Source organism: Thermobia domestica, chromosome 7 (genome assembly GCF_964235325.1).
Source record: "Thermobia domestica chromosome 7, izTheDome1.hap1.1, whole genome shotgun sequence".
In the NCBI taxonomy this organism is placed as follows: domain Eukaryota; kingdom Metazoa; phylum Arthropoda; class Insecta; order Zygentoma; family Lepismatidae; genus Thermobia; species Thermobia domestica.
In genome coordinates this window covers 39,816,982-39,840,092 of record NC_137460.1, presented here as the reverse complement: position 1 = coordinate 39,840,092, position 23,111 = coordinate 39,816,982, and the positions used below count along the sequence as shown (strand labels likewise).

The window sequence follows — 23,111 nt, the reverse complement described above, 5'->3', positions numbered from 1 at the left end:
ACTTCGAATTCGAGAGACTATGGATAATGGTTCTTATCAGCGTAAAGGAAGTCACGCATAGGCAATACAAAAATCCAGATTTCATTAATGTTCAATGGGTATACGGACTATTTCCTGCAGGGTGAAATTCCCAGGCATATCATCAACCGAATTTTGAGATACGCTCTTACTTTATGATTGGTTCAAAGTAGGCAAACGATAAGTCTTGATAGCAGTGAACACGGAATCCTTTGGCGCGATGTCAGAAGTGTTAAGGATCGTCAGCAGCACGGTCTCTCGTACTCAGGAAAACGCATAGTGCGATTTTTTCACCCTTATAAGTGAAGAAAACGTGAAATATACCGTGACAAAATACATATCATCGCACGTTATTGCAAACACAAAGAAACATGGAGCTGCCGGTTCCTGACACTTGTGCCTTACATTTGAAGCATTGGATGTCCATTGTTGTCAAGGTTTACCTTCTGCCTACTTTGGGCCCTCTTGAAATCAGGGTATATCTGAAAACTCTATTGAAAACACATCTGAGAATTACACCCTGTAAGGGAATACCCTCTACACCCATTGACAATTAATGAAATATGCACTTTTGGATTGTGTATGCCTGACTTCCTTTACGCTGATAAGAACAACCATCCACAGTTTCTGCAATTCGAAATAGGGCCTATTGAAATTTAGCTTTTTCGCGGTTTTGGACAGCTCTAACTCTGAAACTATGCACTTTTCGCAATAGGTCCATATGAACTTTTTCCTCTTATTTTGATGTGAGAGATCACGTCTTCGAGTTTGTTGGTATAGTTCATTAACACCCTATATATATATATGTACAAAGTAACTAATATTTTCGCTAAGTCTTCGAATGCTCTAAATAAATGTTCTCTATGCAAAACAAGAATAATTCCTTTCTCTACACGATGTCTTGGTTAGGATTTTCTCTGGAATCCTTAGCGGCCTCAGACGGGATAGGTTTACACTCCGTAACCCATGACGATCTCGGGAGTAAGTATTAGAGGTTTACATTCCGTAGCCTATGGCGGCCTCGGTAGAAGGTATTAGGATAGATCTTCGACGGCCTTGGGAGAGAATATTGAAGGTGAGCGGTCAGCACTTTCCTGGCCGCGTCTTTCTCTTTTACAGTCTTTCTGGAGGGAGAGCTCGTGGAGGGGTTGTCGTTCTACATCGTGGTTCTTCGTGTTCACTTCAAAGCACGTATTTATAGTGAAAACATGTGACTTATAATACGTGAGGATGTATGGATCCTTTGAATATAAAATTATGACTATACTGGCCTTCTTATTCTTTTCTCAATCTTTTTTTTTTTTAATGTTCAGTTCAAGTTTACAGTGCAGATTTTTAAAAATAAATGTATATTTATATGTATTTTAATGTAGGTTTATTCGCGGCATTATTGATGATGTGGTAAAGCCCTCATAGTTCCTTATCACCTTCTCAACCGTTTTGTCCGTGTAATCCGATCCCATATGTCCATGTAACTCGGTGCAGACTGTTGAAATGTCAGGTCTCACGTTTCATGTCAGATTCGTTACGAAGTTCAACGGAATCTTCCGTTTCATTTTGGAATCAAAATGCTACCTTTCCTGATTCCCAGTTTTTAAGAATTCCACTACGTATTGAACTATGTATGACATCTAACTTTCAAGACTTCAAAATCCTTTCTGATTACTAGACTGTTATGCTTTAATAAGGTTGTGCTTTAAGAATACGAGGAACACCTTTCATATTAAATCCTTTACCATTCACTACCACGGATAGCCACAAATAGACACTATATTCTGTGAAGTTTACCTTCATCGAGAAAAGATATTCACTTAGTTAAAAACTATAGTAAACATAGAATAAATAAACCACATTGGAAAACGAATACCTAGAACACAGTGCAGTGTTTCGCTTTTATAAGGAAAAATATACACAAAAAGTAGATTTCAAGCTAATTTAAAAATGCTGTACCACAAGACTGTACCAGGAGCTCCTTCGTGGCTAAACGGTTAGCGTATTCGTCTTTGGCGCGGGAGACCCGGATTCGGTTCCCGGCGGGAGCTCATGCGGTTCGGATTCCACGTTAATCAGTAGGTCAACGTCTCGTATAGCCTCGCTGCTAAACGGGACGTTAAACTCAAAAAATCAATCAATCGGTCAATCAAGACTGTACCAATATTATCAGCTACGAACAACAAAAATCCTAGTGTAACAGTGCTGCATGAGACAAGGCTCAGTTATATAACAGTATAGTGTAAATAGTGAAGTGTTTCTTTTATGCGAACACTGCAAGTATTTCAGCAGTGGAAAATAATTATTTATATAGTATAATCCTTTTATAATTGGTGGTTTATTTTATATTTATTATGTTGGAATATTATTTAAACAGTGGACTACTGATTATGGCAACTAATACATTTTTTGTTGTTGTTTATTTTGTTTCAACAGGAAAACAAAGCGGGCAGGGTATCTATCGGTCACGAAAGACACAAAAGTCATGAAATTTAGCTTTTGGGTCACGACTTTTTTGTTATCTGTACAAATATAAGTAAAGACTGGAAAATTTTGCTCTTAAAACATCAAAAATTCACCGCCAAAAATGTTTATGATTGGCTTTAGACGCTACCAAATCGCAAGCAAAGTACGGTTCTGTCACATGCATGAAAATTCGGCCTAATTCGCACTCAAATTCATTCTTGAGATTGTCCTTCTGCTAGCATCATTGAGCAATAGCGATACAAATTGCATCGCATTGCCGAAACCACCTATGCATCTAACCAGTTTATTCAACTGTGAGACGACACCAAGTTTTTATCGCTCCAGGGAATAGTCGTGGAAAGTAGAGATAGCATAGGTAAGTGCTAAAGAATATAGGTACACTGTACTGTTATTAGTTTTTGAATGTTTCAAAATATTATGGTTTGGTAAAGAAAAGGTCACGAAATTTCATTTTGGAATTTTAGTGGACACTATAACGGGGGAATGTAATATACCAAAATATAAAATTCCTGAAATTATTGTAAATTATGAATATTTAAATTTTGTAAGTTAAAATACACGATATTGCAATGAATTTTTATCATCTGATTTGTCTTAACGTCTTGGCAATTGTGTCTTTGCTCTCCTGATCGGTTGCTAATAATAATCATAATAATAATATTGATCCTATATTGCATTCTCCCACTCAAGAAGCCATCCTACTGCACAGACATTTAAATGTATTGCAGATACAAACCAAAACTGAATTTATTGTATATTATGAGCGTATGCCTGAAATAAAACTTATAGAATGTGCTTAATATGCCAAAAAGTTCAAATTCGAGCTGTATTAGACTATTATTATTAGAAATCACTACAAAGTTTAACATATATATATATATATATATATATATATATATATATATATATATATATATAATATAAAAGCAAACAAAATATGTATTTACGTAAAAATCCGATGTCTACTCATAACATTCAAAAACAGCATAATAATTCAGTTTTTAAGAAGAAGATATTTTGAAGATTTTTTTTCGTCCAATGAAAGCTGCGAAAAAGTACGATGGCTCATAATCAGCTTTCACAGCACAACTCGAAGTGAGAAAATGAAAAAAAAAAAAGCATTAAAATATCTTTTTTCCGTTTTGATAAAATGTCGATTATTCGATAGACGTCATGAAGTTCATTGGACGCGTAGGGAGGTCAGGGGAAAAGAAAGTGCGACAGAAGGAAATGGAATGTTTAAAAAAAAAAAAAAGAAAAAGAAAAGACTGAAATAGGGGAAGAGTGAAGGGACGAGAAGGGTCGAAGCACTCTCATTTCAATGCAGGAGCGTCTTGTGTCAATATTGATGTTCCCTTTGTTGATCTCCAGCAGACACGGGGAGAGGGAAAGGGAATCCTTGTCACCAAACTTCCCCATCAGACTCACATAATAAAGTCATTTACACAAGATCCCAGTCTATAATTCTGAACAAGCATCGCAAACGTTAACATTTTGTAACGATTTACATAGGAACACAAACAAAAAGTAGATTTAGCGAAGAAAAGTTCGCAAGAGCATTCGAAATGCGAAATTCTTATTAAATTGGAAACACTGAAGAATTGTTTGTAGAAAACTTGAAATAAACCCTAAGTTACAAATCTGTCGTTTGAATGCATTTGAGAGATGAGAGCATGGAGACATCCGTCATCGAGCATCGAATCCTCACCTAGTTTTAGGATTAGAAACAAGATTTCTCGGCTTTCGGCATCTATAGCCATGTTAACTCGTCACATGTGAGGGATGACGTTCCTCGGCGAATACACTACCCGGGGATTTGAAGAGGAAGAAAGGGAATGGCTTGGGACCATTAGGTTAGGTACTGTCCCGGCTTTTACCTGGTGTGAATAAGGATGGTTGGCCTGAAAAGGCTTTTACAGTTTTTCAAACTAATGGAATCACTTGCATCAAAAGCGGACACGTTAGCGACTACGCTACGTGGGGCCACACTCGTCTAATTTTCTATAGTACCTAAAGCGTTTTTCACAGTCCTTAGCACCCTTCAAAAACAAACCGCGTAACTCGATGTTGTATCACTGCGCGCACGACTATTTCATGATTGGTGAAGAGAAAATTGTTTCGTCTATTTCCCGCAATATTTCTGCTGCAGCACGTGCAAGTATTTCTGCTACTGTGATGTGCATGACTCGCCTCACTCACACCATCGCCGTGATATAGGGCAAAATACCTAATACTATATAATCCCCCCTCCTTTAAGAGCAGCTGAACATTGTTATTTTTCTCCAAATTGTAACTACAGATGAAACTACAATGCGTTATGTCAAATTATCAACTGAACGATAAAGAGAGTGGGTGGTATGTAACTGCAAGCATATTTATCATTATGGGAGATTATTTCCTTTTCATCTATTACCTAAATCATTACACATATCCATGAAAACAGATGGTGCTTTTCCCTCTTAAGTTCGATTTTTTGATGTGCATTCTTACATTGTATAGCATACGGACATACAAATAGTAACTTCAGTTCTACAAAGTAAGTAAATAAATAATGTATATATACTATTCTATGAGAACATGAAAATTAGCTATTTAAGGTCTTAATTTTCTTCAAGTGAATTGAACAACGTTGATAACTTTTGTTAAACTATTTGCTTTTCTTCTGCACTTACGGGTTTGCCTTGTTTATGTTTAACAGAATAACTCGGAGCAGCAGGTAACCTGCTGGCTTTCTTGGGCGACATCTTTAAATTGTGGCGCGCACTTCGCGTGTTTTGTCAGTTGTTGTAACAGTTTTCTCTTACAAATTCGATTTTGGTTCAAGATTTCGATCCCATATAGATACACACTTTGAGTCGGATCCTAAATGTTCTTACTATGCCTTAACAATACATTAATTACCATAATGTATTTCATTTGTTGTGTACTATTTGCTTATGGAAGAATAAACTGTTGTTAGTCTCATTTTCATTGTTGCTAACTCATAGTTATTTTTCAGTTTTTCACAAAGAATCGTCGTTAAACAGTTGTCATTTCATGAAAATGGGCTAAAAAGAAAAAGAAATTAAGTATACTCGGTGTTCTTATTGAAGATATTAAGTTCCTTATAGTATTTCAGATCATTGTTTGATCTTTCATAATAGATAAGGAAGTAGTCAATTAGAAAAAAAAAAAAGAGAGAGAGAGAGAGTGAGGGGGATAGAGAGAAGTTAAAGACGATAAAACCTCCAATTTTGAATAAAAGTGGTGAGTACAACTGCACATGCTTCTAGATCCGATAATTAACTAATATGTTGCTATATGATTCGCGTACTCGTCATCGGGCGGGAGACCTGCGTTCGATTTCCGGAGGGAGTTCATGTAGTTCGGATCGCTCGTTGGGTTGTAGGTCCACATCTCATAGAGCCTTGTTGTTGAAGGGGACGATAAACTTTAATCCATTCATCCAACCATATATCAGCTAGTAGGGTCACTAAGTCATCATGTAATAATGGCTCTGAATTCTAACATGTTAAATAGATTCGCAGCTAGATGAAATGTTAGGAGTGGGGATAGTAAGTTTTAGTTGTAATTTACACTGGTAGAAGGAATTTAACGTTCTGCCATTCTTCTTCTTGGTGCGTGTCTGCGTTTACATAGTAGTTCAAAGATTCAGGAGAGCAGTGCGTACGCCACTGCAAACGAAAGAAAATGGTTCCTGATTCTCCTATCACAATCCCATGCCATTTCAGTTTTAATGTCATTGTTTCCCCCCACCCCTTCAGTTTGTTTGTTCATTTCTTAGCACAAAATTACATATAACAGTTTTGTTTAATTAGTTTGCAACATTTCTGCACTGCAGTCTGCATTGTTTACAAAGGGTGCAAAGCTTCGTGAAAATCAGAGTAGTCATATCTTAAGTTCTTTTTTGTTTGGGTTGGTTGGAGTTGACGAATGAGGGGGATCTTAGAAATGGGGGGAAGAACAATTTTAAATATTATTAAGAAGAGGAAGATAAACTGGTTGGGTCATTGGCTAAGAAGGAACTGTATCATGAGGGACGTGCTAGAGGATATGGTGGCAGGAAAGAGAGGGAGGGGCCTATGAGACTACAATTAATGGACGATATCAAAACAGAAAAATCGTACGTGGAAACGAAGAGGTTAACAGAAGGCAGTGGAACATGGAAGTTTCTCAGTTGTGGCAAGTGATCTGCCAATATTGGCAGAATATCTATGATGATAATGGTTTAACGTCCCTTCTTAGCACTTAGGCTATTATAAGACGTAGAGCTATAGTGTAATGTAGGATCCGTATCCAAGTTTCCTGCACGGAAGGCGCGAACACAAAACATTCTGTGAAAAGCAGCTCTCTCGTCATATGAATTTCTGACGTACGCTTAAACTCAGGGTGCAAAATTTCAATGTCAGACGCACTCGCGAATCCAAAAATGATGATCGCCAGTATTTCTCACGTACAAATTATGAGAGGTCCCACCTCTCCCCACGGCCTTTGGTTTGACAAAGAAAGAGATTATATCAGGGCATAAAAGTTCAAAACCAGACAATTAGATTCAGGATAATCAATTTTGAATTGGACAATTCATATGCATGTTAAAAAATCTTACATTAAGAGTTCACGTTTGTATAACGCTCTCTCTTTACATGAAGTACCAGTTGTCGATTGCAGTTTTCGGATCAATGTTCTTAAGTGAAGGGCCATTGATGGAAATTGTCTGCAAATCATCCAGTGATCTACTGAACACTTTTCGCCAGCCCTATATTTCTAGTTGCCAGTGGCGACCAGAAATTTTGCGCCCTGCTTAAACTGATAAATTAGAATAGAGGCTGTTTTGTTAAAGTATAATGCTCTCGTCTACTAGGAATTTCCTTTTCCATTTTTACTTTCGAGCGAGGAGAGGAGTATGGTGATCATGAGAAAAGAAATTCGAACTCTAGATTTCATCGGAGTTATACAGGGTCCAGATAAAAGATCTCTCGTATTTGACAAGGGCACTGTGTAAGTTGTGGTGGGGTACGGTAGCAGACGAAGTATCGGTCGATAGCGGTACATGTGCTATTTTCAGTAATCGTAATGACGTGGTAAATGCCTCAAAACGACTCAGGCAATTTTGCTCATACTACATAAATATTTTATTAATAATCTTACGATACGGCATAAGCAATTTGTCCTGGAAAAAAGAAAACACACACACACAAGGGCTAGTTTATTCTAGAGGGTGAATGTTCTCAGTTTTCCTGAAACATAATTTTGTTTATATTTTATAAATAAACGTCGCAGCATAACACGCTTCAGTATAGGGAATTGGAACGAGAAAGAATAGTGCTGTGGTCCGCAGGGCCGGATTTAGGGGGTGGGGTGCAAAGGTGCACGTGCAACCCCCTTCGTTGTAAATATACACTATCTAAAATGAGAAGCTAGCAGTGAAAATAGCAACCCTTTCCGAAAATTTCTGCTATCAATGTTTCCGTGTGGGCTTTAAAAAAAAACAGAGAAGGAAAGAGATTCACGAACCAAAACAATATAACATTTGTCAAGTAGGGAAGAAAACAGAACCCAGGAGCAGATAACATTTTTTCTTGCATATCACTTGTGACTCTCTTTAAAATCCCCGTTTTATGTATCAGCATTGTCAAGAATAAAGAATATTGTCGCATGACACTTTGAAGAAGTTCAGTGTGATTGGTTATTTTCGTAGTTATTGGTGTACCACCCTCAGACAATCCTGGATCCGGCCCCTTTTTATTATCATATCGTATCTGTAAATTAGATATTTATTTTCTTAGAACCAACATGTAAGATGTTTATCTACATATTCGCATTTATGAAGAACTACCTGTTGAAGCCTTGGAGGACTCTCATGTATTCCCAAGAATCCATAGAATCAGTTTTTTTTTAAATTGTCATTTTTAATCCTTTATGGGACAATATTTTCTAGTTCTCTGTGTGCGCGGGGATTGGGGAATGGAATGGATAATTATTCAGTAGATCTTGATTTCGTGTATAACTGGTGGAAATAATGCAAAACTAACATTAGACATTTTTTCTTACGCGAAATGTAAATGCCAAACAGCAAAAATACCGAGATACATGAATTGTAATTAAATGCAGTTGTATCAAATACGTAGTGAAATTGATAAGTAGAAGCTACAATTATTTATATTTAAAAGTGCGCTTTTCAATTATTATGAGTTTTAAAAAATGCTATTAAAAGAAGGTTGTAATAGTATAATTAAAATTTGCTATTGCCGTCGCCACAAGACCGTTATTTTTGCTTTCGGGAGATAGAAAAGTGAAGCAAAACAGCTTATAAAAATGCTAGTTCTAAGAACTACTAAGTTATAACCGAGTGACATAATTTCGTGGGAAGTGCCTGGAGTGTATGCTTCACTGCAAAACAGTGAAGCTGGTTGGGTTGTCTGGGCGGTAGGTGTTTCGTCACATCGGGATTGATCGTTTATGTTTTAAAAATTTCTATTATCTGAAGTAGAACTTTTAATAATCAATGTAATACAATCACTTCTGTGTTCTACACTTATATTTTATTATTATTTTCAGATGCGTTTGGTAGGCTTCAGCCAGATACTTGGAATAACTATGACCTTTGTGGTACATCTAAGAACATTCAGAGGTAAGGTTGTTTTTAGTGTTAACTAAACACATTGTTCAATGTGTCATGTCCGGTCAGATAGCGTAAGTTAGTTTAGCATTAAAAGGTTATCTAAGCTATGTTTTAAGAGACTAAATATGAATGCTTCGTGTTGATTTGGAGTTTAGCTTCTCCTTTCAACACCCTAGCTTCGTATATGAGTCTTAAACCAATAGTAAGGGGAACGATGGTTCAGTGACAGAGCGCTTACCTTTGGAGCGAGTAATTACTAATTCGATCCCAAGCCGTGTGAACTTGTGCTGTATAACACTGTGTATGTGTGTGGGGGGGGGTCTCCCATTTCCTCTGGAATTCTCATCCACAAATTATTTTACATATTTATTCATTTTAATTAATCATTCGTCTCATTTAGCCTATAACATTGGTTCTCAACCTAGGTACACGTACCACTGGTGGTATCGAGACGCTCTTCGTTTTATGTATGACTTATGGTATTATTAATTAATAATATACTTTGGTGGTACGCCAATGGAAAAGGTTGAGGAATCCTGGCCTAAAGGGCATAAGAGTGGGACGTTAAATGAAAGATTACAGTTATCACTTTTTGAACTATAGCATAATGTGGAAAATAAACTTGACTTTCAATTGAAATCAAACTCGCCTCAGAAATGAAATCTATGTTGTACGTCCCACGGTTATGCCACCTACACTAAACGAGATGAATGAGAAATGAATGAAATGGTGGACTGAAGAAAGTGGTAGGAAACGGGAGAACCCCGAGAAAACCACGCACACGGTGTTTGTTCTCCACAAAGCTCACTTGACGCGAGCTGGGGTCGAACCAAGGTCCCCATGCTCCAGAGATGAACGCTCTTCCACTGAGTCATCACAGCCCAAGGAGTTCCAATCCCACTTTCATTATACGTTCTGATTTTGGGTGATTTATATGATGAATGCTCTGTCACAACGGAGACGCAAAACACACTTCTCTTCCTAAACTATCATGTAAATAATTTAATGTGAGTGTCAGAGTACTGTTATTGACATATGTTTTTTACAAGACACATATCAGCGTGCTCTTAGTGTCCTTGGCATGTTTTAATATCCAGAATAGTTTTATGTGACAGGTTTCTTAATACGAGAATTTAGTTCAACCTAAACGACAGAGATCTCTTTTCAAGTTGTTTTTTTGTAGGTGCTTCTTTCTTCTAGAGACAAGCTGAAGAGCGAATTGGTATTGTTTTACATGCGAAAGGTGAGAAGAGTTGTCATATGGCTGTAGCTCAGGGCTTAAAAAAAAAAAAAAAAAAAAAATAGAAGTCGCTTTCCGCGCATAATTTCGATGGGAGGTTGGAATTCTCTGTCTGATATGCACACCGCGCCTGTAGGTGCGATCGATTTTGTTGCAACAGACCGCTGTGCCGTTCCGTTCCTAAAAGCTAAATGCTGTTCCTCTCTGGATCGTTTTGTTAGGGCGTTTCTGTGGAGGGCGTGCTGAGCTGTATTCAGCTCCATTCACGTAGCTACTCTTGAAGTCATCCGAAATCCATCGGCTTCTTTTTGAACGATGCTTTGATGGATTAGGTTCCGTCGTGAGTGCGAGGAAAAGTATGTTATACATGTAAAGGCTATAATGCCCTGCAAATGAAAAGATTTTTCTGTGATTAGAAACATACCAATTTATTATTTTTAATTCTATTTTTTAAAGGGTAGATACAGAGCGTTACCTTGGAGCGTTTGTAACAGTAAGAAAGGTTTTGTATACGTGAAAAATGATAATCAAATTCTAAATTTCGAGTTGTTTTCAGTCTGTAGCTTATGATGTTAGTCTTTATTGTATATACAGGGTCCATAAAAATGTATACACATTTTAACAAATGAAAATTCTATATTTTGTACTAGTGCTAAACATAACCCTTTAAAAAGCGCTCCAAAGATGAAGCTAAATCGGGAAGAGAGGCTACAGATGCGCTTATAATAATAATAATAATAATAATAATAATAATAATAATAATAATAATAATAATAATAATAATAATAATAATAATAATACATTTTTTGATCCTCTAAAGACTGAATATTTTGAATATATATTCTGTGTGAATCTGTCATCTAGTTTTTCTTTTTTCTCGGCTATAGCAGCAGAACCGAGCTCCATTGAAAGGGATTAACTACATCACTTATTTAATATATATATATATATATATATATATATATATATATATATATATATATATATATATATATATATATACACAATATACAGGAGTTGGACAAAAAAATTAAAACGTTTGCAAAAGTATGAAAATAATACCTAGTATGGTGTGGAACCTTCTTTTGCGTCCAAAACAGCTTGGATCCGACGTGGAATGAACGTATACAGCTCCTGAATCGTGGTGTGTGGAATTTTGTACGATTGTTCCTCCAAAACATGCTCCAGTTCCTTAAGCGATGCTGGTGGAGGGTAATGAGACCGAACACGCCTTTCTAACTCAGACTACAATGGCTCAATGATGTTCAGATCTGGTGATTGTGGGACCCAGGGGAGGTTTGATAGCTCCTGGTCATGCTCCTCAAACCATGATTTCACCGATTTTGCAGCGTGACAGGGTGCCAAATCATCTTGGTAGGTGCCATCACCATCAGGGAACAATATTTGGAACATAGGTAGAACCTGGTCCCCAAAAATGGCCTCATACACTGTAGCATTCATCATTCCATGCTGGGCTATGATGGGACCTGCAGAAAACCACGATATCACTGCCCATACTGTAACAGAACCACCCCCATGCTTTACAGTTGGGAGCAGACAATCTATATCATAGGCCTGCGACGGTGTTCTCCATACGTAGACACGACTGGTTGTTGGAAACAAGGTGAAGGTCGATTCATCGGACCACATTACGTGTTTCCATTGCTCATGAGTCCACGCCGTGTGGTCATTGCACCACTGGATACACCTCTTCGTATGTACTGCTGTGACCAGGGGTTTGGCGATATCATCCCTTCCATGAATTTTCATTTTATGAAGTTTTCGTCGCACTGTTTTCGATGAAACCGGGTTCTGTAGGCCGGGGTTTAATTTAGACATAATTTTCATTGCAGTGGTCTTCTTTTTAGCTGCTACAATCCGTTTTAATGCCCTCCGGTTCCTATCTGACAGGATTGTCTTTCGACCACTGTTGTGCTTTGCATACGTCGTTTGCCCATGAATTGTGTATGCCCTCGTGGCATTGGACACAGTGCCTTTCGATACCCCCACAATATTCGGCCAGACGGGCACCAACGTTCGTGCCTCTTTCGAAGTCTGTCAGGTCGCCTATTTTACCACACCACATTCACACCACGACACTCACAGGTGAACTGGTTACTGCTGAGGGAGGAGAAAGGTCCACATGACACATTGAAAAAAAAAAAAAACGATCGGCAACCGCAGCACGTGTTGTACAGTGGAGGGCCAAACTTACGTGTCCTGTATGAAGTGTTTTTAGATTTTTTTGTCCAACCCATATATATATATATATATATATATATATATATATATATATATATATATATATATATATATATATATATATACTTCAATAGCGTAATAGAAGAAGGAGCTGCGAATAAGGTAGTGGGACCATTTTTACTAGGTAGAAGAAACGAACGAGGTCAAATGCTTATCGACTTCTGTAGGCAGCGTGATATGGCGGTGATGAATAAGTGGTTTAAGAAAAGAAAAACCAAGCTGTACACGTGGAAAAGTCCAGGTGATAAGAAGCGCTATCAAATCGATCACATCCTTGTGAAGCAACGTTTCAGGAATAGTGTACGAGGCGTAAAGACATTGTCAGGAGCGGACATTGATTCGGATCACTATCTACTGGTGGCGAAAGTGCAAACTTGGTTAAAATCGACCAATAAAAATGGGAGGAGAAATCGAAAATGGAACTTAGAGCGACTAAGAAATATCGACGATGATGTGAAAGAGATTGAAGAAAAATTCTGTGCAATGGGAAATATGGTTAACAATATAGAGAATAGTTGGGGAAAAGTTAAACAGATTCTTCTTGACACACTCCACAATAACATTGGTAAGATGGAAAGAGCACCGAGAAAACCATGGATAACTGAAGCAATGCTTAAAAAGATGGAGGAATGCAGAAAGGCAAAAAACACATTCATCAATGAATACAGACGGCTGAATAATGAATTGTGAAGAGAAACGGTCAAAGCCAAAGAAATGTACATGGAGCATTTATGTGAAGAAATAATGGAACTTCAACGGCGCGGCAGATATGATCTGATGTATCAGAAAGCACAAGAATTAGGAGGGAAAGCTATCAAAAGTATACGAACGTTCGGCATCGAAGATCAACAAGGTAATGTAACCACTGACCATCAAAGAATCCTTAGAATTTGGGAGGAATACATAAAAGATCTGTATGATCAGAAGAACCGCCCAAAAGATATTGCGATCGAAGCAGAGGAAGAGGTGGATGATGATGGAAAAGGACCCAGTATATTGAAAAGTGAAATAGTACAAGCAATCAAAGACATGGGAAGGAGAAAGGCCAATGGAGATGACGACATACCAATAGATTTGCTCAAGGAATTAGGAGACAATGCAATGAAAGTGCTCACCTCACTTATTAACAAGATCTGCCTGAGTGGAGAATGTCCAAAGAATTTTCTTGATGTTACAATGATTGAATTACCCAAGAAAAATCAAGCAAAAAAGTGCAGCGATCACAGAACTATTAGCCTGATTGACCACACTGGAAAGATCATTGAACGCATACTGAATAGGCGGCTGGAAAGCAATATAGATGAGAGGTTAGAAGAAGATCAATTTGGAAAGGAAAAGGCACCAGAGATGCTATTGGATTGATGAGAATTATATCAGAATTCTTGACGTAAAGGAAGATTTAGTTTGTGCTCTATCGACTGGCGAAAAGCTTTCGACCGAGTCAATTGGATGTAACTTCTGAAAATACTTAAAGAAATCGAAGTCAACTGGAGAGATCGACGACTTATTCAAAACCTGTACATAGGACAATGAGTGAAGATGCGCTTGAGTGAAGGAGAAACCAATAATGTGGAGATTTGACGAGGAGTCAGACAAGGATGTAGTTTGTCGCCCCAATTATTCAACATTTACAGTGAATGTTTAATGAAGGAAGCAATAATGGGAACTTGAGACTTCAAGATTGGAGGACTGATCATTAACAAGATCAGGTATGCAGATGATACGGTTATAATAGCTAAAACCGAAGGAAGACTACAGGAGATGATTGACAAAATAGTTGACACTGGAAAACTGTATGGAATGGAAATTAATATCAAAAAGTCGAAAGTCATGATAATATCCCGTGGAAACACGCCCTTACGAATCAGAGTAGAACAAAGAGAACTTGAAGAGGTCGATAATTTCAAGTATCTGGGAAGTATTTTGACAGGAGACGCTTACTGCACCAAAGAGATCAGGTCAAGAATTGCCGTAGCTAAAGAAGCATTCAATAAGAAAAGATCACTCTTAACTAGCAGGCTCAATATTGGACTTAAGAAGAAGTTGGTCAAGTGCTATATATATGAAGCATTGGACAGTATGGTTCAGAGACTTGTACATTACGGAAGTTAGAGAAGAAATATTTGGAGAGCGTCGAAATGTGGTGGTGGAGGAAGATTGAGAAGATAAAATGAACAGAGAGAGCAACAAACGAATATGTTTTAAAACGGATAAGAGAGAAGAGGACACTTCTAGCCACCATTCTCCGTAGAAAGGACAATTGGATTTGGACACATCTTGAGAAGAAATTGTCTTTTTCACACCGCCATAGAAGAAAAGATGAAAGGGAAGCGATGAATAGGAAGAAGAACACAGCTGATCGATGATAGGAGAAAATATTGGGAGTTAAAAGAGGAAGCTGAAGATTGAGAAAAGTGGAAGAAACATTTCCAGGCCCAAATCTAAAATTAAAAAAAAAAAAAATCATTAGTCCCAGAACCTGCCGAAAGGCAGAATACCTAATAATGATATATATATATAGTGAAACCTGTCTTTAGCGGAATTGAGCGGGACTCGCAAAAATTTCCGTTAAAGTCAGGTTTCCGCTTAATGGAGGTAGGCCTTTCCTTTTTAGCAATCCACTCATCAAATGTTTCACTCCTTACATCACACAATTCACCACAAAATTCTTGAAATGAAAAAAAAAAAAAAAAAAAAAAAAACTAGCTGATGTATTATGCGGAAACTTTCTAACCAACCATTGTCTGCTTTGAATTCAGTTTTACCTAGTTTCTCAGTTAGCTTTTAGCGTATTCCTGTAATATAGGGCCCGATATGCGGTAATTTTTCGGTTTGACACTAACAAACTACCCCACTCTATTTCATTAATATCTTGGTTTTCAGTTTCCTTAAGTTTTCTCTTGATTTTTGCATTACTGCAGCTTTCTCACCGCTTCAAAAATTCCATTTTTTTCTTTAGAATCTTGTACACCTGTGTTTTACCGATGTTGAACATCTTCATTATTTGCTTTACCTTCAATTATCTCACTCACTAGCATGAATACTTTTACCCTGGTGTTATGATAGAACACACCCTTGTTTTATAAGCCTTAATGACTGCTGCTGAACTAATGCAAAAATATAAATTTAGAGATGTATTGGTAAAAGTTGGATTGCAAGCTGATTGACCTGGCGTAAAGCCGAGAGTTGAGAAAGTCAAGGACAACAATAAACAGAACATTATTGTACGTTTCTAAATATTGGTGGGTCAAGGAACTTTTTTGTTTTCTTAAATCTAATATGTCTATTTATGAGATTTCAGAACTATACCTGCTGAAAACAAGGGAGAGAGCGTATCGGAAAGCGCAAATGAGAAACAATTACATAATTCTCTCAAATTTTCTGCACATGAATTTTTGCTTCAGGTCAGGCCAAGATGCATTTCGTTCATAACGTCGCGCATTATACTTCAGGACAGAAAAGTTTTCTCTGGAATTATGAAAGCCCTCTGAACTCTTCACGACACGTGATAGAGATTAAGACCCTTGCTTTGTTGCCTCAATTCTTCTTTTCCAGAACCTTGTTTTGTTAAGTCTTCTTCTCATTTTTGTCGACTGTCACTAGTCGCTATACGATCGGAACAGAAATGCATCTACAAGAAAAACTGGCAGCTGTCATGCTTCGTAGGTCAAGCCGAAAATTGTGGGGGGTAAATATGAATACTGGCTGGGAAAAGTCAACACTACCCAGAAAGATTTAGCAAAAGAACAAAGAATTTATCGCATACATTGTAATGTATTTATTTGTCATCTCAAAGGATGTCTAAAAATGCTGTAATCTGAAACTCAGAATTTTCCGTTAAAGGTTTATTTTGCTGTCCGTTGTCCGCATAACACAGTTTCCGCTTAATGAAGGGACTTTTGCATGTTTCTTACTCCAAAATTCATCGGGCCATGAAACCTTTCCGTTTATTAAAGGGTCCGTTGAAGGCAGGTTTTACTGTATATATATATATATATATATATATATATATATATATATATATATATATATATATATATAATATCAGCTTTTCATTTGAAAAGAGGTCACCTCGAGGGGCAAGAAATTTTGTTCATAGATTCTCATGAGTTCTAAGCGTGTATGAACATCTTTCTTCGGTCGGCTCGGGGGTCGGGTGAAATTATATATGCAAGTTTCTTGCAGTTTGTAAGAATTTTTACATGTTTGCAACAAATATCAAGTCGTGGTTGTAAAGACTTACATAACAACAAAGAATAGATACCCGAACAATAAAATTGTTGTAGAGAAATTCTTTAATCGCTTTCTTCTTCCTCTCTTTTTATCGAGGTTGTGAATTAACACCCGAAAACGATGGGTGTTTTACAGCTAGTATTAAATAAAGCAAAATACGGGTTTTCTTCCACCTGTATACAGTTACTGAAGGCGCTCAAATACTTCTAGTTTGTCAGTAAGTTTTTTAAGAATAATTTTTGCTAAACTAAACAAGTTCACTAAAATGCTAATTATTACAGAGTACTTTCTCAATAATTTGAAGGTATAATCTGAATTGCTACTCGGGGGCGCGGTGGCTCAGTGGTAGAGCGTTCACCTCTGGTGCTTGGGGTCCCGGGTTCGATCCCAGCCCCCGCCAAGTGAACTTTGTGGTGGACAAACACCGTGCTCGTGGGTTTTCTCGGGGTTCTCCCGTTTCCTCCCACTTTCTTCATTCCACCATTTCACTCATCTCTCATCATCACCGTCTCCTTTAGCCTAACCGGCATAACCGTGGGACGTAAAACTTAAAGATTTCATTTCTTTTCATTTTTTTTTTTTTTTTTTTTTGAATTGCTACTCCCTGAGCCGTTTACTCATAGTAGAGCCCAGGAATATAGTATAACTTTCATAAATCTTCTGAAGCTAGATATCCCACGACATTCGTTTACTCCATTATATAATCGAGAACAATGTATAAGTAACTTATAATTTGTCAGTTAATATAAACTACCTTATTAATTTGTCAGTTTCAAGGGTTAATTCATTTTATCAGTGACTATTAGGTTTTCCAGTGTATTAATACAGTAAGCGAACCATGAAGAAGTTGTATCTATCAGAAGTTCAAATCATTGTGTGGTCTTTAGCGGTCACGACAATGAGAAAGCTTTTATTTCCACCTTGTCTTCGCTTAAATCATTTTCTATTTACGTTTGTATGTATTTAGTGCTAACAATTGCATTAACAACACAGTAGCTGGTCGTAGATTTCTTTGTAGTCAATCCATAATCTGCATTCAAGGAATAAAGCTGTTGACTTTGTTTATTGCAATCACGTATCATGTGTTTGATCATGACTTGGTTGACAAAGATCTTCACTTATTATTATTCTTGCTTGGTTTCAAAGGTGAAAGCTTTCTTGTCCTTATTTACAATGTGAAAAAGTTTCCTTGCTTAATCTGTTTTTCATATTTTTTTTTTTTTTTTTTTTTGTATTTCTTTCTCTTTTTGTCGTATATAACTAAACGTTTTACAGTATAACCTCGTTAATACGAACTCGCTTAAGCCGAACACTCGGTTAGGACGAACAAAATTTCGGTCCCGGCATCGCTGTACGTTATCTTATAGGAAGTTTTATTGGTTAACACAAATTTCGGTTAGCACGAATTGCGAACTAATTTTTAGTCCCCTGAGTCAGTAAAAATTTTCATTTAACACGAACTTTCAATCCTTAGTTTTTTTCCAGATCATTATTCCTATTTTAGATTTCACTCCAGATCAGTTTTTGTCATACAGTATTTATACAGACGAAAATTGCCTTGTAAATAAGAGAAAAACCGGAAACGGGTATCTTTCCTCTCTTATGAAGTATTGATTCTGTCCTCCGTCAAGCGCTGAACATGCAGGTGCTTAGCAGACGAGCTGGTGACAGCTCGAGACAAAACGTCTTCTCTCCCCTGTAACTCCAAACTGGTGACAGCAGTCATAAATACCTTTCCGTTACTAGCGGTACCCAACCTGCTAGCGGAGTGGTCAATTTTATAACTTGACCTTGATTTTCTGCGTGGAAACCTTTTTTTTTTTTAATCTTCGAAGATAGGATAATAAGCTTACTGTAGTGTTTTCACTTTTCAGAGGATGGTACAGAGACCGAAACTAGTCTCGATCAAAACTCGAATTTGAGACCGAGCCATGCTTTTCTAAATCGAGATGAGACCGAAACTCTCAGTCTCGTCTCGATACAATTCTGTGGATGGTATCAAGACAGAGAATAGTCTTGGTCCCGTCTCAAATTTGGAACCGAAACTACTCAGTCTCGTCTCGATACAATCTCTAGTGTTTTCTATGACATACATAATATACTGTAGTGGTATGTATAGTCTGTATACTGTAGTGCGTATGTATGGAGAAAATGTATTCGAATAATAAAATTTGGGCCTTCGGTTAACACGAATTTTTTAAACACAAACTCCTGATTTTTCAGTCCCTTGGAATTCGTGTTAACGAGGGTTTACTGTAATTCATTTTTTATTCTCCGTTTGTCAGTGACAATTTAAAGAAGCATATCAGATTTACAGATAAAGCTTGTTTCAAACAATTACATGTCTGTCACCAAGAAGTCAATTCTTTTTCTTTCTATATAGGGACATGGCAGTCTTATACACACTAACAGTATTCATTTTTACATTCTGTAGTAATATTATAATATAACGTAAGTAAGTTTGAGAGTTTGCTTGTTGGAGGTAATCTCCAAAGTTACTAAACAATTTTGGATATCCTTTCATCTTGGATAGGGGTTGCGGTGGCTCAGTGGTAGAGTATTGAGCTCTGGTACGTGGAGTCCATAGTTCGATCTCAGCTCTCGCGAAGTAGGCTTTAAGAACAAGCACCGTGTGCGTGGGTTTTCTCGAGGTTCTCCCGTTTCCTTCCACTTACATTATTCCACCATTTCAATTATTCTAATCATCACCGTCTCCCTTAGCCTACATGGCATAATCGTGGAACGTAAAACCGAAAGATTTCTTTTTCATCATGGAGAGAACATTTCATTCGGTTACTTATAGGCTATCTCATCTCGTTTTGATTCTAGGAAGCTGAGCAAAAGCATGAATTGTACTTCTAAAAAATACACTATTAAGTAGTTACTGTTTTGCGTAATTATTTCGTACTGCATTGATTTGTCGTCTGGCAGCCATCTGTAACGTTAAAACTGGTGATGTGTAACTTCCATAAGAGATAAATGTGATATGAGTGGTTTTGATAAAATAACGCTTTTCGGAGAGAGATCACTATTTGGGTTGAACCTGTTGTTTCGGGTATTTAAAGCAATTTAACTATAAAAAATATTTTGTGAAGATTTTGGAAAGTCTACTCTATAGTGTTAGAGGAAGGGTAATATTCAATACGACTGCTTGCTTCTTGTGAACTGCTGGAGATAAAAGCAGAAAGTTTTTGTATGTACAGGGCTTGTACTTGAGAAGATACGAAATGTATGAAGTATTGTTTTCGTTGTTATAAATAGTTCAGATTTGTGTTAAAATTCACCTTTTTCTATTCAGTTTTTGACAAGGCGTTGCTGGGTTTTAATATAAAGATTATCTTTTAACTAAGATTCGCTTGTAAATATCGTCCGAAATTTTGCTTGTCCTTCTGCATAAGTGAGAGCGCAGGCTTTTGGCATTCGTTGCGTATAATTGGACTCCACTTGCAGTCACAGCATGTCTGTACGCTTCGTAGTGTGAAATATGATTAGTAGAGGAACCCACATTATGCTTTATTGTTAATTTCAATCATTGTTTTACATTAATCGTATTTACTATACGTTAAATATTTTAAATATCTCGATCTATTTATTAATATTTTATAAAACCAGCTACTTTCAAATTGAATGAACTTTCTACTTAATGCACTATAAAGGGATATGCTTTACTCGAGTCTTTTTTTTTTTTTTTTTTTTTTTAATCACTTGTGTGCGCCTTAGAGGTGCAGATATACAGAATGGGAAACTAAAAGATGCCACCAAAAAGTACAGAAAGTGCTCAAGTTCAAGAGGTACACACAACAATATAGTGTGGAGTTCTTGTGCACTTTTTGTAAATTTCGAATCTACACTTCTCTGATCAAGGGGCAGAGGGCGCGTACTAACTATAAAATCTTTAAACGTTACTTCAACTTTTTCTCACAGACCTCCGCAGTTACACTTAGAAGAAAACTATTGTTAGTCATTGTTGGCGGAAAGTTTTTTTCTTCTATTCCTTTTTTCTTTTCCCCGCTTCAAAGGATTACATCGAAAAATTCACAGAAATAAAAATAAGTTTTTCATTGTTCCATTGTTATGTTCTCAAAGATTTTGCATTTTAAGTATTTTTTTTTTTAAATATTAATACAGTATGTTAAACTTGTAGTTAAACAGAACTTTCCAAGAATTGTGCTATATATTCCAAATTATGCTTTATTTTCTAAAATTATGCTTTATTATGCTTTTAAACTTAGTTGCTTCTGGACCCTTAAACTAGAGACCCGCACGGGCCAAATGTTTCGGCCCGAGCCCAATCCAGCCCGAACGTACCTAGGCCCGGCCCGGCCCGATAAGTTTTGCAAAATTCTTGGCCCAAGCCCGGCCCGGCCGATAAGTTTTGCAAAATTCTTGGCCCAAGCCCGGCCCGGGCCCGATAAATTTTAAAAGTTTTTGGCCCGACCCCGGCCTGATAATTTGTTTTAAAAAATTAACTCGAGCCCGAATCTTTCTCAAAATTTAGTACTAAATTTGACCTAACCCTCAGAAACATTTTCTAAACTTTGGTTCACAACCTGACGCTTGCCTTCCGAATCGTATCATTGCCTCCTAGAACTTTGCCTGTCATAGAGAGAACAAAAACTCCATTCCCTGTAACAAAAATCTAACTTAATTGATTTTTAGCATAAAGTGAAGATGGCAATATTATTTAGCGACCGGCAAAACATTCCCACCCCTTCTTTTTATATTTTGAGCTCAGTAAAGGTCAATGTCAGAGCTCAATTTACCGCATAATGCCTGCAATCCTCGATAGTGAAAGTGGAGCTGCAACTGTAAATAACTATTGTATTCTTTGTAACATTTTTCACGGACACACTTCTTCAATGTTTGGCTTTATTCCAATTATCGTTTAACGAAAGTCAATAATTATTAAAGAATTGCAATTGATGACCCCAGCCCGGTCCGAACTGAAGATAAATCAGTGTCGGCCAGCCCAAGCCCGGCCCGGCCCGGCCCAAAGAAATAACAGTGTCGGCCCGCCCAAGCCCGGTCCGGCCCGGCCCGAAGAAATAAGAGTCGGCCGGGCCGGGCCCGGCCCGTGCAGGTCTCTACCTTAAACAACCATAACCATGTTCAAGGTACCAACCATATAAAGTGCTGTTATGCTTTTTATGTTTTTAATGCTTTTGGGTTGCTTTAATGATGTCATTCGGTTCCGAACAGCAAGAAACATAACAGCTGCGAGTATCAATCTACATATACAGTATGTGAGGCCATGTGCAATATCTGACGATTTGGTAATACAGGATGTTGAAACCAAACTTCATGAAAACATGAAATTCACGATTATGATTAGACCTTCCTGGGCGGCAGGTGTTTAGACACTGGTAAAGTAAAAACGACCTTGAATAACTAACTGGCTATCATCATAGGCCGCAGAGTACTGTGTGGCGGATATCCAGAAACTCGTTCAATACAAAAAAAAAAAAAAAAAAAAAAAAAAAAAATTACGTAGAAAGATAACGAATTGTGTATAAATTCAAAACTTTTAACAATGTTTACTTGTTTCACTTTTATTACAGAACGAACCCTACTTTAAAAATCACCCTCATATGTGTCTTAATAATTCTGAGTTGTATGTAAATCGCTAACAAATTACATACCTTCCCTTACATGTGCTGTTCTAATGAGTTTGCAGGGGGTGGATCAATTTATGTGCCAATCCCGTGGATTTCTGTGGCTTTGAACTCCTGAACAGTGTGTTTTCCCTTCTGGGAAGCGACCTGTGCGAAGATCTAACAAGAGTAATGAGAACTACAGCTATCTGGTCTCCAGAGAAGTCTGGTGTAGAGAAAACTTCTGTGCAGGACAATGGTACAGAATAATGGCGGACATGTCAGGATCAATAAATGTTGGCGTCATGGCTTTTCCTGAATACGTTGGTGTGTACTACTAGTACCGTACTGTTAAAATTATTCGAATTATTTTTTCAGATGACATTCGAATCTCCGAATATTCGTAGTCATTGTTCGAATAATTATTCATAATCCGAAGAATTGTTCGAATTCTACAATATTGTTAGCGTTTATATTTTTTCCTTAAAAAAAAAAAGTTCAAAAACAAAACATAATACAAATCCAGAGATGTCATTAAACAGAACAAAATTATATGATTGAGTAAATCCTCAGGGGCTGTTTTCTAGATAATCGAGAAAGACGTTTTTTTTTTTTAACTTAAAAATGGTTGCTGTACGATAACCACTCCAGGAAGGCACAGTGGCTC

The 23,111-nt window shown here is 37.2% G+C and overlaps 1 long non-coding RNA gene across 6 annotated transcripts in view; it reads left to right on the top strand.

The window, feature by feature from the left end:
• LOC145690020 (uncharacterized) overlaps positions 1-23,111 on the top strand; it is a 449,583-nt gene that overhangs the window by 349,089 nt on the left and 77,383 nt on the right. For all 6 annotated transcript variants that reach the window (XR_014132140.1, XR_014132139.1, XR_014132141.1 and 3 more), the window contains one exon: positions 9,055-9,127. This is a non-coding gene — a long non-coding RNA (uncharacterized LOC145690020). The remainder of the gene's footprint in view (positions 1-9,054; positions 9,128-23,111) is intronic.